At 37.7% G+C, this 17,745-nt stretch overlaps 1 protein-coding gene across 2 annotated transcripts in view; it reads left to right on the top strand.

Annotated features, from left to right (window-relative positions):
* The first annotated feature begins 1,060 nt into the window (after positions 1-1,060).
* Positions 1,061-17,745, top strand: part of hycc1 (hyccin PI4KA lipid kinase complex subunit 1) — a 70,555-nt gene continuing 53,870 nt past the window's right edge. Inside the window, exon 1 of one of the 2 annotated variants that reach the window (XM_079829913.1) lies at positions 1,061-1,198. The gene's annotated coding sequence lies outside the window, so the exon portion shown is untranslated. Of the gene's footprint in view, positions 1,199-14,412; positions 14,500-17,745 lie in introns of those variants that run through there. The other variant, XM_079829916.1, reaches the window with a different exon arrangement.

Raw genomic sequence — 17,745 nt, 5'->3', positions numbered from 1 at the left:
TAAATATATACGTATATATTAATTTAAAATATATAAAGTATAATAAAATAATATATACTGTACGTATATATAAAATAAATTTTATATATATATATATATATATATATATATATATATATATATATATATATATATATATATATATATATATATATATATATATATATAATTTTATTTCAACCATCCATTCTCCAGTCGCTTTATCCTCCACAGGGCTGCAGGTATTTTATTTCAGTCAACATGTATTTTATTTCAAGAAATGGTTTAAGTTTTAGTTAATAATAACCCTGAATGGTACTTCATGTCAAATTCAGCGTATGGATTTATTCAAGTTATTCAAAATACCATGGTACATGAACATGGGGGAATTCGGGTTGATTGGGACACTTTTCCCAGTCATCTCAATGGCAAAAAGTGTCCCAATTAAACTGAATTCACCCTATATATCAAGTAGTCTTAATATATCTGATACCTTGCCTGCGCAACAGACCACTGCAGTGTTTTTTAGAGCAGCAATTCTACTTATCCTTGATAATCCTATAACAATAGTAGAGATATAGGCTACTTATATAATGTTGTGTAGGACATAAATCAAGTAGAGTGAATTAAACATCACTAACAAAAAAAAAAAAAAAAAAAACACCAACCAAATATATTGTGAAAGTGAAACTCCAGAATATGTGCATGAATATAGCATTAAGTATGATATACCATGGGATCACCATTGTATTGTTTGTAGGACTGCAATTTTTCCTTAGGGTTTTCATTATGATTCGACTTGTTTGTATACATTTTATTATTTTTAAATATTTAAAATTAAACTTATGTACTTATACAATCTAAATTAGGACACAAAGCATGTCTATACCATCATGAATTACGCATGGCACATTACTGAATACATTTAGCAGTAGTTACAACAAACACAGTCTACCTCGCTAGTGGAAACCGGATAGCCCCGCCTCCAGGAACATTTGATTGGCTGCTATTTGTGGACGCGACGCTGGGTCTTATATGCTCTTCCTCCATTGGCCCGCGCCGCTGTCAATCAGAAATCCTAACTCGCTCCATGTTAGACTGAAGTGTGTGAAAGTACTGGTGAAGGACTCGCGTGTGTTCCGATATTTCAGCGCGTTAATGGACTAACTGAGACACAAACGAGACGAGCGGGAGAGAGGCTGTGCATATAGCATGATAAGTGAGTATATGTTTAAAAACAGCTTTCGTATAAGCTTAGGATATGTCTCGTGTACATGCACCGATGGCGTGGCGGTTCATCTCATGTGTCTGACTAAACAAACTGAGCTTATAGAAGAATATCTGATGATTAAAACTTCATATGAGCACAGATGTGGACATGTTAGATGAGAAGGGTTGAAGAAGGACAGACATTGCTTTTGCTGTTTTGAGCAGTTGGCTTGCCACATAGTTATGCACGAGCTGTCATTGCTGAAGTGTGTGTGTGTGTGTGTGTGTGTGTGTGTATGCGTGCCCGTGGATGTATTGCACACATGTGTATGTGGGTTTGCATGAGTATGTGTGTTTAAATGTTTGTTTGTGCATGCTTTTGTATGTGAGTGTTAGTGTGTGCATGTACATATGTTCATAGATTTGAGTGTCAATGTATGCATGCATGTAGTTGAGTGTGTTTGTGTGCTTATTTGTATTTGCAGTATGTGTGTGCTCGGAGGGATTTTGAGTATGTGTGCATTGCAGTCTATGCGTCTTAAGTTGTGTAATGTGAGTTGCACCCTCATACAACAGTCACATGGTTTGCTTTCCTTCCTGTCACTGCAGGACAGATGATCAACCTGTTTTTAAAGGAAGGAGATTATAAAAGGAAATGACCTCTATCATATGAGAGAACTCGTGCAGCGATGAGAGTCCAGTCTGTGTGCATAAAATCCCAGTCGTGTCCGCTGCTTATCTGACAGCAGATTAGATGCATGCAGATGTGGCTGGTGTTCTTCTGGCACAGCTGTACAGATGAGCTCTGCTGTTATTATGGCATGTTTTGTGATCATCTGTAGATGTGAGCAGTATAGTTTCAGTAGTCCCAGCCACAGTGTGTGTTTTCTGACCGTCAGATGAGTGTTGTAGCCAGAAATGACAAGAGCTGGTTGAAAATCATTGGATTTGCTGGGTTAGAGGCATTTAAAGATGCTTAGAGATTGCGTTTGAGACACTTCAGTCTGTTGACAAAAATGAAGATCGATTAAAAGAGAGAAATCAATATTGATGAACCGATATTGATTTTTAAATCCCAAGATTGATCTTAGCCTGATGTGCGGAATCCCTTAAATGGCAGCATAGATAGGCCTGTCACGATAACAAATTTTGCTGGACGATAAATTGGCCAAGAAATTATTGCGATAAATGATAATATTGTCGTTCTGAGACCATTTTCATCTAAAATAATGATAATGGCATAATAATGCAGGTAGACCTTTTCAAAGATCAATCAACTTGTATTTCTAAAGACTATTTAACACTGAAAACGGAAAGCATTTTAAATATCCACAATAAATGAACAAAACAACCAAAACAAAAAAAGCAGTGGACTCTCAGTCTGTTAACAAAAAAATGCACTTGTTTTGATATTGTCATAATTTCACTTGCTCTCCAAATTAATGTAGAAACAATTTATTGACAGCATATTTTAAATGTGTTTTATTGTCATTTTTTTATGAATGAAGGCCAGTATCACTGATACTAATGTCTCTATGAAACATTAATGATGTCACATTACAGTATAACTGAAAGCTCCCAATTTCAACATTTATTAGGCTTTAAAAAACAACAACTTTTAATTGAAGTGAACTTAAAACAATCTTTACATAAACCCTTTATAATAAATGTTATATTTACCTGTGGCCTTCCCTGTTAGACATATATAGAAATGTAATAGTTATCAAACACCTTTCTTAACTGCATAAATAATAAATGAAATATAGATTAATCCTGATTAAAGCTACAATTTTCTCTGTTCCCGTTGTTCATTGATGAACATTAATGACAGGCATCATCAGTGCTGCTGTCACTTTAAGAACAGCCGCTGACGAACATGCATCTCATTTCCTCACAACTCTTTAAGTTCATTTAAGACGTTATTTAACTCATTTAAGACTCCTAATATGAGAATACTCAAAATCCTCTGGGTTGTTATTGTTTGTTCAAGAGCAAAAGAGAACTCGATGTGAGCAGGAAACTGACACGAGTGTGTCTGTGCGTCGAGTGTGTGTGTGTGTGAGAGTGTGTGTCAGAGTGTCCCTCCTCGATTAGCTGACATGAGACGCAGCCACGCAGACAGGACATTGACATACAGCGCATTCTCTTGTCGCGTTTTGAAGCATTTATGTAAAAGAGCGTGATCATATAATGTAACGCTCGGCAAAAATGGATATAAAAACGGACGCTGGAAATTATTGCGGCCGGAAAAATGATCGAGCTAATTTTTTTTATCGTGCGATTAATTGATTTATTGACTATCGCGACAGACCTAAGCATAGACTATGAGATACAAACATTTACAGATTATGAAAAATGGTTAAAAAAAAATACAAAATGTCAACATAAACATAATAAGCTAATGCTTGACCACTTAGGCCTACACCCTGAAGGCATTTTTAACGATTTCATGTAAGTGGCATACTTAAAAATAATGGCTTATAACTCTACAAAAAACAAGATATAAACACGTGCATGGTCTCATTTGATAGAAAACCCTTTTGATCTGGAGGTTTCTTATGTTATGTCGCTGCTGAGAAAAACCCAGAAAAAGTGCAATTTATTGATTCATTTTGTTATTATTGATGATTGACATGACTATTAGAAAGTATATATGCAAGCTCATAAAATCATAATATATCAACTGCATCTGAGACAAATTTTGTGTTGGTAACTCAACGCAATCTAAAGCTATGGCATTAGAAACAAGTTAGCCTTTTTATCAAAAGACCGACAAAACCCCTCTCCAAACAAGTGTTTTACTGAACATAAGAATTAGGGTTCGCCGATACAGATTTTTTAGTGCCGAGACCGTTTTTTTTTCATCAGCCTTAGCCGATGACCGATACGGGCTGCCGATTTTCTTGAGCCGATATTTGGAGCCGATTCTGCTTTTGTCCCCTCAATTTACATCATAAAAATGACACAATGACCATGATGATAACAATGTTACAAGTCTCAATTTAAAAAAGGAACATTGATTGTACAAAAAAAAAACAATATTTAACAAATAGTAAAAACAGGTAAGGTAGAACAAGTAAAAAAAGAGCTCCGTGCTGAAAATAATTCAAATTAGTAATGAATGTGTGCATTTTGTGGATTAATTTAATACATTTAGTTACCTAGCTTTCCTGTTAGCCTTCAGTAAATTAACATGTCTATGAAAATTATTCATAAAACATATAAATATCAGTTAAACATATGTTTACTGTCTTCACTGACGAAAATGGAAAAAACGTTATCATAATAATCAATTTTTCTCAGGGGAGCAAGCCCCCCGAACCCCCCTAACTGCCTCACAGTTGGGATCTCAGTGATTATAAACCTGCCTACATTGTATGATTAAAGGTTGTACAATATGGTCATGCAGAATAAGGCATTAATATTTGCTTTATATGTAATAATAAACAGCCAATATCCTAATATGCATACTAATAAGCTACTAGTTAATAGTGAGAATTGGACCCTAAACTAAAGTGTTACCATTTTTCCCCCATACCCTCACTGGGGGCCGAACCCCCTAAAATGAAAATCCTAGAAACGCCCCTGCATGTAGGCCTGTCGAGATTGGTCGATACAATCGACTGCGTCGACACTGATAATTAGTCGACGTCAATATTTTTAATCGACTGGGTAAGTTGGGTACGATATGAAATTGGATTCCAAACGGTACTTTAAAAATGACAGCGCTCTAATAAGAGCAGTATTTCTTAATGTGCGTCGATGTGTGACAGCAGGAGTGAGGACGTGTGTGTGAGCTCTGCTTCCACCCTTCACTAAAAAAATCTACCTGAAAATCCAGTTTCCATTGGTTGTTTCCAGTTTCCAAATAACGCTGAGTCAGGATCGCGGAAGCCCTTTAGCTTTAGTCAAATAAGTCTTGTCACTCCGTGAGGATTTTCTCAAGAGCTAGGCATCATGTTATGTTGTGTTTGGGCTCATTTGAATTGAGACAACCTGCTCTAAATAAAGACGTGTGATTTACTGATGTTTCGTGAAGTTATTTAGCAAAACGAAATGCAAAAGTCTCACCTAAGGTTATGTGTATCAGCAGGGTTTTTTTTCTTCCCATAATAATACTTTGTATAATTTGGTCACAAACGGAATGAAATATGCTTTTTGTTTACTGCTCCTTTTCAATGATATACAACAAAAGACTATCAGTTATTTATGAGGCGTTTACAGATCACATTTCAAGTAAAGCAGTTATTAAAAATGGTGTTCCTCTAATATTATTGCAAATTTAAAAGCACTTTTTGAGAATTGGTTATATTTCCTGCATTCACTGTAAAGCCAAGCTTCTAAGCATTAAAATTACACAGATTTTCCGTTCAAGAAAGTGATTAAGTTAACTAGTACCGAGTATAAGTTGTTAACAACAACTTTTTAAACATGCAAGTCCCCTCCGATTGTTGTAAATATGTGAAATTCATCAACTTTTATCTGAGGGTGAGTAGATTTCCCACTACGAGTGGCCGTGTTGTTTTAAATGCTGCCCGTGAGCTAAACAAAATGTATGAACAATGTCACCTGATCTGAGTCTGGGTAAATCCAGCCCGATCTGCCGGGGATTTGATTTCGCCCTGCAGCTCAGGCTGGAAACCTGTACATATTTCTATCATGCTTCTGTTGCAAATCAGCGGGGACCAATCACAAACTGGCTTATCCACCTGGCGCGCTATTGGCGGGTTTAACACGATGGCGATAGAGAAGCGACGGCAAGCAGCTTTTTGTTTCCTTTTTGTTTGCACGTCTACGTATTTTCGTAGTCGGGCGCCGTTGCAGCCCTAGTGCGGACGCGTCGAGTATAATCAAGGCTTTATTCCTCGTGTCTGATTTACATGTTTCGCGGTTGAGCAGCACGCGCATGACCCTGATTAATCGATGATTGATAGGTTTTATCGATTAAATGTATTATCGACAATTAATCGATCATCGATTAATCATTAACATCCCTAATATGCAGGCTTAATATAGTGTAGGCTAAGCCTACCCATATAGATTTTTATTTAACATTTATTTTATGTTGCTTAATGTTTAACATGCAACAGGTGAGCCGGTGCACAATCATTTTTTATGTATTTTAATTTTCTGTGCATAATTTATTTTGTTAAACTACGTAAATGCCATTATCTGTACCGTATCCCAACTGTTACAATAAATCATCAATTGAGCAATATAACATGCATTTTTATTCAGTATATAAGCAATATTTTGCTTTTTATGTTAAAGACACTATTGATACCGTGAGAAATTTACATTCTCAGGAAAATAGCCGCTTATCAGTTAATCGTTATTAGATCGATAAGGTCAATCAACTATCGATTAGGGTTGGGAATCGTGAGAAATTTTCCGGTTCCGGTTCCGGTTCCGGTTCCGCCTAACGATTCCGGTTCCGATTCCGGTTCCATTAAAATTATTAAACAAATAGTGGTAAAGGAAAAAGGCACAATACGCAACTCAAACAATCCATTTTGTGTTTATTACTTGCTCTAAAATGTATTTACAGGTTGGCAATGTCAAAAAAGTCCTGTACTGTACATATATTACAGTATTAATTAAGCCATTCTTATAACACATTTTTTTTCAAATGAACACCTCTGAAATTGTCTTATTACATTTTATCTCTCTGTCTCTGAATAAAACCAAGTTATAAATTATATTTATTAGTTATATTTATTAATTAGTTGTATATTAATTTAATAGTAATTCAGTTATTCAGTGAACTTGTAAATAATAAATTGCAATTCAGCATTACAAAGGTAATTGTGCCTAAACGCTTACCTAAACCATGGTGACTCAACGGTTGACAAATATATAAATATATATATATATATATATATGTATATATATACAAAATGCATATATATATAGTCCTTTCACTATAAATCTGGTATAAGGCCTGAGGCACTCTGTGCTGTAGCAAATGTTTTGTCAAATTGCTAGTGCAGCCTCCTTTGCATGTTATTAACTTTTCACGTGTTACATTTTGCTTCATTATCATTCATTCTTTGGAAATGAATCCATACTTGTGACTTTCTCTTCGCCATGCTGGTGGTCAACGAGAAAATATCTGACGCAAAACCGTAAATGTGTAGCGCGAGGGCTTTCAGGCTGAACTGCGTTGCACTCCTGGAAGCGGCAGGCAACGTAATTAATATTCATGATGAGGTGAGCCAGGGTTGCCAGATTTCACAACAAAACCCGCACAATTGCACAATCGCTTCAACCCGCGGACATGAAACACAGCCCGCGGTAACAGTGGAAAACGGGAAAGCGGGAAAACCACGGACTTGGCAACACTGGCTGTCACTCGGATACGCTTCCAGTGCTTTGCACACACATTGCACCAGAACCGTTTTCGGAACCGAAACTTAGGAATTTCGTGCGGTTCTGGTATTTTTCAAAAATCAGTTTCGGTTCTGCATAAGAACCGGTTCTCGGTTCCCAACCCTACTATCGATTAATGACTTAATCGATCATTTGCATTCCTAGAACAGAGTAATTTGAACTATGCCCGTTGGTCATGCCTCTTGTAGTCTGATTGGTTGAAGGTAGTGCTGGGCGGTATACCGGTTCATACCGAATACCGGTATTTATTCTTATGATATGAATTTTGATGATACCGCAATACCGGTATATGTCGCGTTTGGAACGCGGCGCAGAGCGTCACTGTTCGAGTGGTCACGTTTCACTGTAGTGAGAGCACACGAGATTGCATCACAGCTTATGGTAAGTCCGAAATCGCCCCTAAAGCCTCATTCACTCTTATTCCCTACGTTATCCACTTGTATTGTTCACTTGAAAGAGTGCATGAAAACGAGTGAGTGAATTCGGACAGCCGTTGTGTGTACATCAGCTGTACACTCGTTATTGCGGTGCAATGTGGGATTGAATGAGTGCACTCAATAACATCCACTATGGTTTCGGACTCCACTACAAATGGCTGTCCCCTCAAATAGTGCCCTAGAGGTTATAGGGGGCGATCTCGGATTCAGCCCTTGATTACAGCAGAGAATTCAAACTTTCTGCGTGGAGCTGAGATTAACGTTCTCAACATGGATCATATTATAGCACATATAGGCCGGAGCGAGCGCGCTTAAGTTTTTTATGGACATATTTCATATACTCAAGTGCTCTAAACATAAACCAGCAGCGTGTATGCGCTCATATTTCATCACGTCTTCTTCAAATTAAATATAACGTTATGCAAAGGATACTGAACTGTACGTCTGATCACGGCCGCGATGACACGATGGGTTATTCTGCCACACAGAAGATGATGTAAGTTAATAAATAGACTGACAATTCAAAGAAGAATGGGCAAAAACTTAACTGCTTTATTCTTTGTGTTAAACTGACGTGTGTCATTTGTTCAGACACTGTAGTGCTCTTAAATGCATTGCAAATATCCTTCGACCTTTTAAATGTTCTTCCTTGTTTTGTCAGTTTGTTTTTATATAGGGTTAGATTTTTTAAATGCTTAAGGTGCCCTCAACTCTTTTGTTTTTTATTTTTTTTATCTCCATGGTCATATTTTAATATGCACGTGTCTGTAATGAGTGTGTTGCATGTGTTTTATTGGTTGTCTCCCCACAGCATCATTTTGTGGGGCTTTGTAAACTTTATTAACTCTAGTGTGGAGTTTTTCTACAATATTCACTCGTCATGACAGTAAAATAGGGCATTCTAGTGAATCTACTGCAGTATTTCCTCTCTCAATCAGGAGAAAATGTGGTTAACACCCTGTCATGCATAGGGGAAAAATACCGTCATATACTGTGAAACCGATATAATTTTGGAAAATCCCGTGATATACATTTTTGGTCATACCGCCCAGCACTAGTTGAAGGACTATCCAATTGCGTACAGAGTCATTTGAAGTATGCCTGTTGGTCACGCCTCTTGTGGTCTGATTGGTTGAAGGACTATCCAATTGCATACAGAGTCATTTTTGATCACGCCTCTTGTGCATTAGAAAATACAGAGCAGACTCCCCAGACCATTGTTCAATCTTAAAAGAATGAGCTTGGTCTGGTGATAGCCAGACAAACCAGATCTGAGTATTCCCAACAAACACTGCCTCTCCCCACAGCCAATCCCCAGGATACAACATTTATTTTTTCCATGCCAGTCTATTAACCTTCGGATAGACCCGCTCAAAATGGTTCTCAGATTAATCAGGCTGTTTAACAAGTCTCGTCCTGTATTATTCTTGGGCGGAATAAGCTGTAAATTGGTCCGGACTTTATGCCGATAGCCCAAACTATAGCAATGCGTCACTGCCCTTGAGGGAGTGAAAATGATCATTGTTTTTTCTCACTGTTATCATTCCAGCCTCTGTGGTTTGGGTTTTCCTCCCGAGCAGGGATGTCTGCTCCACGTCTGGCCTTTAAATGGCACTTTATTAAGCACACAGATGCTTGTTAATATGTGAACGAGGTCTGTCTGCGCTGGGAAGTTTCATTACTGTCAGTGTTGTAGTGGATGCCCACTCTCTGGTCTACATGCATGACCCACAGGCGGATCATTAATCTGTGATTCAAATCAATACGATACAGTCTGAAGAGACAGGAAGTGCAAATACGCAAATGTCAGTGGTTGTAATGTGTTAGAGTCCGTGTCGTGTTATTGGCACTGACAGGGTCTCCAACATCCTCGGGGTCCTGCGCTTTAGAGCACAAACCCAGAGCTGTCGTTAAGAATAAGAGCTTTGTAACGCATTGCAGTTTTGACGGCACGCTCACGGCTCTGAGAGAAATGAGAGATTTGTGCTGCCGCCTTATCTGCAGCCTTATTAAAATTGAGTTTTTCTTTTCCTTCAAGTGTCCCCAATAGCTCAATTTCTCATCTACGTTTTAGCTAATAACTTTTCAACCAAGTGGCCTAGAAATGATATTTTTTTCCCTTTCTAATTAAATGCACACTGTGATTGCAATTTCCACCGTACACACTTTTCTGAGCTTTCATCTGATCAGGCTCAAGGTTGAGTCAGATCATCTTGAGATCATTCTAATCACTGTTTTTCTTTAATAGCAATTTAAAGGTGAGGATGGGAAGTGAGTTTGTATCTTGGCAATAATTTTGCACGTTTAAATTTGCCTTAGTATTGCAGCCAGTGGTACTATTATCATTTCCACCTCCCCACCCACACCTTTTTCTATTTTGAGCCATTTTGCCAAATCCTTTTTGCTCTCCTTATCCAATTGTCATAAACTTTGGCTCCGATTATCTTCAGATCAGACCTTATAAAAGCCACTGATTGGATTTTTGGTGTTTGATATCATTCTCCAGGAAACATACATTTTTAGTAACAAACTGACACAATAATATGTGTGCATCTTTGTCATAATTACTTGAGGATATCATGTACATTTGATGACAGCAGCACCTACTGGTCAAATATTATAAAAGTTTTTGTTCTTTACTCTTCTTAAATTCACCGTAAATGTGAATTATGGCATTGTGCTAGTGCAACAGTTGACAGTAAAACTTGGACAGTACTTTCTACAGACAATTACAAGATTACTTAAGCCGTTTACTTGTGTATGTTGTAGGGCTGTCACTTTTTATTCGATATTCGAATATGGATTCGAACATGACGTGAAATATCCGTAATCGAACTATACTTAAACTATCCGGTTTTTAAAGTGCCATGTAGCGCAGTTTTTACAGTCTACGATTAGACCGTTTGTTTTTTTATTGTTTGCCATCTCATCCAATAGAGGGCGCTCTAAACGTATTGTAGCGTAGGCCCATGACCAAATCAAGCGAATAAAAGCCAGTCTGTTTTGAAAATGGAAGATAACTTTCAGAACGGCCAGCCTGAACGGACAATTACGACCCCAACCCGTCTTAAAACTAGTGTCTGGAAACATTTTGGGTTCTACACCATAGATGGTAAAGTAACCGTTAAAGATAACCACTTCTCTCAACATTGACGCGCAAATACCTGTGTGTGCCAGGCACGTCTGTGCACTCCGAACACGCGGGGAGCATCGTCGATAAAAAGAGAGCCGCACTTGATCCAGACCAAGTTGATAGATTAGTGTTTCTAGATAGACAATATAAAAAAAATGAATTAGGCTAGGCTATAGGCTGTACTCCTGCTGCTGTTTAAGTTGTCACGTTATTGTTTGTGCCTGTTCTGGGGCGGCACTCGTAGATATTCGAATATATTCGAATACATTGCTTGATATTTGATATCTGTTTGAATTAGATTTTTCTCAAAAATGACAGCCCTAGTATGTTGTTATTTGTAATGGTATTCAAATGTCTGTTAATTATTTGACTATAGGTAAAAGAACTGCTAGTCACTACAATGTAAACCTGAATAAGTTGGCAAAACTCAAAAAAATTTAGGTAATCAGTTGCATCAAATATTTTCAGTTAAGAAATTCAAACTTTAAGTAAGCAGAACTTGCATATTTTTATTTTGTACTCAGTTTATTTTAGCCTGGCTCCGCCCTCCTACATACTTCCGCTCAATTTTCATTTTCCTTCTGTACGCCATCTTGGACTGCGGTATATTCTTAGGTTTTCTCCGAACAAATTTTTACCTGTTCAATCAGCGAACAGAGGGAGTGGCTGAAAACGACGACGTTGATGTTGTGCGCTAGTTTGAGGTGTAGTTCAGTAATGGCGGCGGAGAAAGATGCGAGCGAATCCATTCATTCCGTTGTGTCACCGCTGCCGAATATCCAGCCTTTCTAGCTCGCTCCGTTAGTGGTGAAGGAAGTTGCTGAAGCCCTATTCGGGCGGTAATTGTTTCTCGTGGGGTCGGAAGCTATTGTCATCATTTACAGGGGCTAGTCAGTGATTTTATTGTCGTCCGTCTCCCACCACCCGCGTAAAAATCCCCGGCCGACTGTTTCAGACAAACACCAAGGCCGTGTGGTCATTTAATTGCTGTCCGAATCCACATCTGAGTTTTCAAGAATATATCACTTCAAAATTCACTGTTTATATCCTTTTTGACCCCTGCAGAGCACCGTGTGGTGGTTGCGCTGTAATTTGGATGCATTTCTAGCCTCTAGACTTCATTAAATGCTGGCAAGTATTTTCAAGAGCAATATATTTCATCACCGCTCAAAAAATAAAAAGAAGAAAAGCATGTAAACATTTGAATTGGGCCGTTATTTACGGCAGCATTTATTCTTATCATACCAAGCATATGACATTTTATTTACAGCATACCATCATGTTATGGACCATCCTTCAACAGAGTTCCCGCCTTCAAGGAAGTAAACGCTTGACAATGGAGATTGGCCAGACTCTCTGTACAAATGAAATGTACGAGTGTACAAGTTTAATTTAAAATGTACAAGTTTAATTGCTCTGAACTTGAAATATCTGAGTATGTTAATTCATACATTTAACTTAAAATGATCATGTAATCTCAATTTTTTTTAAAATATTTTTAGTAGTGAAAACTTGGCTAGCTTTAACTAGATAATTCAATAAATGCTACCTTGCTAAATGGTAACACAATGCGTTGATAACATTAGCATAGCATAGCACTTACTGAATGAGTACAGAAATATAAAACGTTTAACATATATCTGTTCTCAAACTAAACTCATGCTCCATGAGAAAGGCATGAACATCTTGGATGAGACGGGGGTGAGGAAATTATCAGGACATTTTCTTTAAGTGAACTAATCCTTTAATTCTAGCATTTACTCTCACTTTCATGTGCCATGGCAAAGCATGCTGGGAAATAGAAGTCCCAGCCTAGTTTCGGTAAAATTTTAGTTTGTCTAAATTAGGGATGTGACGGTGAGGAAATTTTCCCACCGGTTAATTGATGTGTGACAACACCGGTAATACCGGTATCACCGGCGGAGGCTTTTAAATCTAAAGTAACATGAACACGACCGCTCTGAACTGAAAACGCGCCAGTGCGCACACACCGTGAATGACAGCTCGTCTGTAAATGCGTGCTCTGTGAGACCATGGGTGCGTCTCAATCAGTTCCCTAGTTCAGTAGTCAGGGCACTGATCAAGCATTGATCAGTCTATGATTGAGATGCACGCCATGAATGAATAACAGTTCGTCCCCTTGTTTATACTCGACGCGCCCGCATGAGCGCGAGGGTGCGCGCGGCAAAAAATAAATGCGTGGAGCGCGGAGGCTCGCACTGCGGAGCCAGGCCAAAGTAAACAATGCGCGCTCTGTGCGGCCGTGCACATTTTACTTTCACTTTTGAATTAGCGCCAATTCGGCTGCGGGTTGCTTGAATTGTGGGTTCATTAGCCTATTATTTTTAATGAAAAACACAACAACAAAACAATTGACAAACTCCCTTAAATAGGCGCTTTTACGTTTCGCTCTGAAACCAAATCTTCCGCGATCATCTCCGTCAGCTCCTCACTCTTAAATCTGATGAATGACTCCTGCCGCTGCCGAGACTCACGGTCGGATCCTGCTTTATTAAGCAGATACGTTCAGTTTTTATTTGTATTGTCTGTTCTCTAACTGAACTAAATTATTTTATTACTATAAAAAAATCAAAAAGACGGTGGGCGGTGCCACGGTGGGCAAGTGATGTAACCGGTGTTGAGTCTGGACACCGGTAACACCGGCAACACCGACTATCGTAGCAAGCCTAGTCTAAATTAAAAGAAACAAGTTCATAAAACTCAAAACTATCAAACAATTCAGATGACTTAAAATGTGTCCGTTTTGAGAACTCGAAAGGAAAAGAGTTCAAAATACTCATAAGTTAATTTGGTTGAACCAATTTGTTTAATTTGAGTTGGCTCTACTCAAACCTATTAATTTTTTTTGAGCGTTAGAGTTTAAGGTGGCAAACAGTCGAGCGCTACATATAAAGAGTCATTGACTTGAACTGAAACCACTCACTGAGGGAAATTAAGGTCTGTATGGCGGTGTTTCCCGAGTTTTAGAGGATGTTGTGTATAATTAGTTTCTGCTTATCAGCTAAATGCATAGAAACTGGAAGAGGAACATTGTTTGTGTTTGCAGGGTTACTCAAGTCATGACGTATTCCATATGTTCAGTCACATGCGTTAGGCGTGGCATCATTCGTGATTGTCATTCTTGTCTCATTATGCTTCTGACAGGACACATTTGTTCTGATATTACTCAGATGGCTGTGTCGTGTATGAGTTGCATAATTTTCTAAATGGCGTCTGGAGTCCAGCCGCATTAGTGTTTCATAAAAGGCGTGATTATATTTTTCTGTGCTGAAGGTGGATATTGTGCGTCTGTCAGACTGAATATCGCACAGGAAAGGGAACGTCTCCAGGGTGAGTGAAATGAGTGTTTTCACACTTTGTTTGTTCAGCTAATTTGTGACAACAAAATGTAGTTTTATTTGAATAGCTGTTGGGGTTTTGAGGACAAATGTTGTAGTGTAATGGATCAGAATATCATTCATCTTCCGGAAAATCTTCCTTGGTGGCTTTTGTGATTTTATGAACAAGTGACATTGGAGTTTAGTTCTGATGTTTTTAGCCTAGTTTCATTTAAAGGAAAGGTTCTAAAACATGTAAACATATCATATGTTTTTTCTTTCTTTCTTTCCCATGGAACACAAAATAATTTTTTTCTTGTAATCATTTTCTCAAAATGAAGCTCCAGCTCATGTTAAGTGTGCAAATTGAAGAAATAAAAAAGTCTGCATTGACTTGTACCTGAACTTTAAAGGGGACTCAACCCTCTTTTTAGTTGATATAGTGTCTCTCAGTCTAAATTACATTCACACTTGTGTTTTAGGAACTCAAACTTTTAGAAAATAATAATAATTTAAAATTATTAAAGAGAAAAGTGTGAGCAAATTTTGCGTTTCACGTAGAAATACGCAGCGCAAACAGACCATTTAATTCAGTCTTTTGCGATTTGATAAGCCAAATCACGCTTACGATTTTGGTTAGTTTGACATAAACATAACTTTAATTACCTTTTTATGTTATTATGAGAAGTTTTTTAATATTTTCGGCACACATTAGACTATAGTAGGGCTGCACGATTAACCTTTATCGCATCGATATTGAGGTTTTAACTCCCGCAATAACCTAACCTCAGGAGTCGGAGGTTTTTTCCCCGCCTCTGACATTTGAGTGACAAACCTATTAGCCAATCAAAATGGTCGAATCTCGCGTTCGTGGCTTGCTGGCCAATTAGAAATGGCAATGGAAACAAGGTTGTATGATGCGATGCACCGGGCGTGGCAGGCGGCTTTCTGTCAGCAGCAAAGCAGCTAACACACAACGTGTCGTGTAAGTTACCTCGAATTGTGCCAATAGAAAAAGCTTGTAACTAGGGTAGGTAGATAATAGGTAAATAGGTAGATAATATACTATCTTTACATAAATAGCTACTATTCTCTTAAAACTATAATTTCGTTATTTTTACTAACCCAAATAATGATTCATCCGCTAGTTTGCACGTGAGGGGGAAAAATAGGTTCCTTCCACTTAAGAGTTGAGCTCTTTTTATTTTAATATAACTCTTTACATAAATTCTATTTTCTACTTTTTAAAAAATTACTTCGTTATTTTACTAACCCAGTGTTTTGTATGTGAATGCTGTTTGACATGAATATTACCACAGGAGTGAAGCACAAAGCTTAGCCTAGAAAGGATATAATGGTCAGAGAGCACTTTTTCATTCTGTTTTGCGATCTGGATCTGGATCACTCGACTTTCCGTGAATTTTAACAATAGGCCTAGTCGATTTTATCCCAATGGACATGGACATCTAGTTTCTTTTCCCAAATCTTCACTCGCGTCGCACCCATGTTAACGGGATTATAAACGTTTCTTCCTTTCGTTTGCTTATAATTAAGTCTATTATAACTATTCACATCCTTTACTGTGGTAAAATATAAAAAACACTGTAGGACGAATACCTTATTACTTCAAATTTTATTTAACACAGTTTGTTATTAAACTTGGTAAGGCGCGTCAAGTTTGGTTTATTTGAATAGCGCATTTCACACACACACACACACACGCGCGCCGGTGATTTTAGTTTCGTTTTCTCTGGCAGTGAATAATCAAAGATTGCCTAAATGTCTTGACCCCGTGGAAGATAAAATCCGCTCTTCAGACCTTTTACAACAAGTGTTGCTTTGCAACATCAGTAGAACATATGAAGATGAAGATATTCGAAAAAGTGTCTATCCAGCTTGTGTCCCATTCCTCTCAAAGCGCAGAGCGGTAGCCTATATGACGCATCTTTGCGGGGAAATAGTATGAATCAAATATTTTTCTAACTAATATTTAATTCTCTTATATTCTTGAGGTTACCATTATTTACTGAAAATCGTTTAAATGTTTTATAGGCTGTGTTGTTTCACTGACGGAAGTGCTTAAATAAACAGGCATTATGGATGTTTCAGCCTCAAATGATTTCAAAATGTAGGCTATATATATATATCTGGCATAGACTACAGTATTTAAAATTGCATATATGCATTAGTTACATTCTCAATTTAATTTACAGAGCAATCCCTGCTAAGTTTTTAGTTTAACTAATACTAGAAGAGGATTTGTGTGTGTCGGCACTCACAACAGACTCGCAACGGGGGCGTGGCATCACGATGGTTGCGCTCCATCGTGATGTCGGTCAGCCATCCATCGGCACAACCCTACTTGTAACTGCGCAGAAATGGCCGAAGGCACTTCTTCGGTGACGGGAGAGGAAGCGGAGCACTTGGTTAACAAGAAGGGTGGTTCAGCTGTTTGGACTTATTTTGGATTCGCGAAGAACGACGTGGAGCAAAAGAGTGCTAAATGTAAAATATGTCGACGTGCCGTGGCCAGATCCAGAGGAAACACTACCAATCTATACCAGCATCTTAAAAATGTTGGTGTTTTATAGTAAAAAACCTTTAATGTAGCACTCTGACACAGTTTCTGATTTTGCACTTTCTTATCTTGCAGAAGGCTGGATAAGGTGTTGTTTTTAATTGTCATTGTCATTTATTTTAAAATGTCTGCAATATAACAGTTTCATGTTCAGTAAATTGCAGTGGACTACAGAATTATTTTGTTTTTCTAATTGTAAATCTAAATCTAATAAGAATTCATTTTCTATTTTTCAGTGTTTAAGATTGTTAAATTTAAAAACAAAATAAATGACCAAGTGGTTAAGTTAATTTCCATTATGTCGTCTTTTTCTTTGGTATTTAGGTTCAGGTATTTAATAATCACGAAGCATCAAACAATCTCATTACCTCAATCACTATGTATGTAGTTTATTTAACCCTCTGTGCCGTAAAAGTAACAACATATTTTATTCATAACTTTAGGTTTTATGCACTTAAAAGTATCGAACGCAAAAATCGAAAATCGCACCGCAATCGCAATATTTGTCAGAAAAACCGCAATTAGGTTTTTTCTCAAAATCGTGCAGCCCTAGACTATAGCTAATCAGAATCTGGGTAATCAATGGGAAATACTGGGTTTTCTATGAGGAATATTCACAAAATTGAAATGAAATGAAATGAACATTTTAATTTTTAGAGTTGCACTGATATTTCGGCCGCC

The sequence above is a fragment of the Gobio gobio genome (assembly GCF_949357685.1).
Source record: "Gobio gobio genome assembly, chromosome: 11".
Classification (NCBI taxonomy): Eukaryota; Metazoa; Chordata; class Actinopteri; order Cypriniformes; family Gobionidae; genus Gobio; species Gobio gobio.
This window is presented reverse-complemented; position numbering and strand designations above follow the sequence as displayed.